The sequence below is a fragment of the Schistocerca americana genome, chromosome 2 (genome assembly GCF_021461395.2).
Source record: "Schistocerca americana isolate TAMUIC-IGC-003095 chromosome 2, iqSchAmer2.1, whole genome shotgun sequence".
In the NCBI taxonomy this organism is placed as follows: Eukaryota; Metazoa; Arthropoda; class Insecta; order Orthoptera; family Acrididae; genus Schistocerca; species Schistocerca americana.
In genome coordinates this window covers 763,247,461-763,249,382 of record NC_060120.1, presented here as the reverse complement: position 1 = coordinate 763,249,382, position 1,922 = coordinate 763,247,461, and positions in this window count along the sequence as shown.

Sequence of the window (1,922 nt, the reverse complement as noted above, 5' to 3'; positions counted from 1 at the left end):
ACTTCCTAGCCAATAACTATGATATCTAAAGAAGCACGATTTTAGCCACAGCCATACGAAGTCCGTTACCTAGATTATTCATTTTTCATCAACTACGCAGAGAAAAGTTTGTGGCTGTACGACTCAATTAGGCCTGGAAGAGCTGTAAAAAATTAGCCTACAGTTACCGATCTGAGGGCGCTACAGTACCGCCCAAATGGTATTATTTACTATAAGTGCTCTTTCAACGAGGTGTGGCAAGAATTACCGAGGCGTCCGAGGAAAATTCTTGGATATGTTTGCTTCCCGAAACTATACAAGGAAAGTCGGAAAATCAAGAAATCTGTTCTTCTTAAAGATTGTCATAGTTATTATGATAAGATTCCTTATGAATGAAAATTATCCCGGAGGTAACTGTGTGACGAGTATCAGTGCAGTTTAATTCTCTGTTGCCGCTTTGAGTGACATTTAGGATTTTTCTTTAAGAAATGTGCTGACATTATCGCAACTATGTAAACAGTATATTTATAAATGTTTCTATGAAATCTTTCAATAAAAATGATTAATGCTCCAAAACGTGTTCTTACTAGCTTTCTCAGCACTAAATACCAACGTAAATGTGTCAAGTCGTGCTGGGAGACTGACAAACAAATACCGCGTAAGTTGCAGATCATCGCATAAATACCGAGACAATTCATCGTATGTGCCGTAATTAAGCTTTCTAAAGCGTATTTTCTTTTGTTTCATATTTTTATTTGATTCATTATTTCCTTGTAGTGCTACTATGCAAATTTAGCGCGGCTGTGAAATGTATTAGACAGTTTAGACACTTTTTTGTCTCTCGTGTAAAATTCTTATTTTGCTACTTAAGCCGGGTTCACCCAGGCGACAAAAGTATCGACACTGCTAATGGCGAACTGCAGTTACTTTGTAGTTGCATGTGTGAACTCCTAGTTTTCGGTGGCGCCATTTAAGAAGCGCAACTTTTGTCACGCCACAAAAAGTTGAACTTGGTTCTACTTTGTTGCGCCATTTTGCCTTCTCCACAATCGAATAACGTCATTCGATTGCTACCTCGCGGCTGGATTCAAACCTTTCTAGTGCGTAATCGTTCGCAGATAGTGCTTTTGTTTGTGCGTTTGCTAATAATATGTCGAAAAAGTGGTCAACAGCAACAATTATGAGATTCTTGGAGGTGTATCTAGAACGAGAATGCCTTTGGAACCACAAAAACGAATCATACAAAGACAGAAATTTGAGAGATGCTGCATTAAATGAAATATTAAACAGTATGCGTGAATATGTACCTGGAATTAATGTAGCTACAACAAAATTAAAAATTCGAAGCATTCGAAATGCTTACATGGGTGAACAAAAAAAAGCACTGAAATCACTTAAGAGTGGTGCGACTACAGACGGTATTTATAAACCCAGCCTTGCTTGGTTTGAAGCTGCAGACCGGTTCTTAAAACATGTAGTCGAGACAAGAGAGACGAGAAACACTTTGGTAAGTAATATTTTACATTTATTATGTTTGCAAAACATCTTATTTAGTAATATGTACAGCCGTTTAATCAGCTGAGACAGGTGACGCCATTTTGCAAACTGCGCAATTACAAAGAATTTGTGGCGTCTGTGTGAACGGTAGCCCACAGCGCCACTCCAGAATGACTTCACTTGTGGCGAATGGCGATACTTTCGTTGCGTGCGTGAACCGGGGTTTACGCGGTATTGTTTCTTCACCAACGATATGCCATACCTGGGATGTACAACTGCACATAATAAAAATTGGAAACAGAGACAGCAAGAAATTACATAAGTAATTCCGTTATTGCAATATGTAATTTTAAAATTAATATTAATTTGTTAATAAATCAACTGGCCAACAATGTTTGTTACTAGGGAAGCGAAACAAATGTTTGTTGGCAACACTACAATAACAC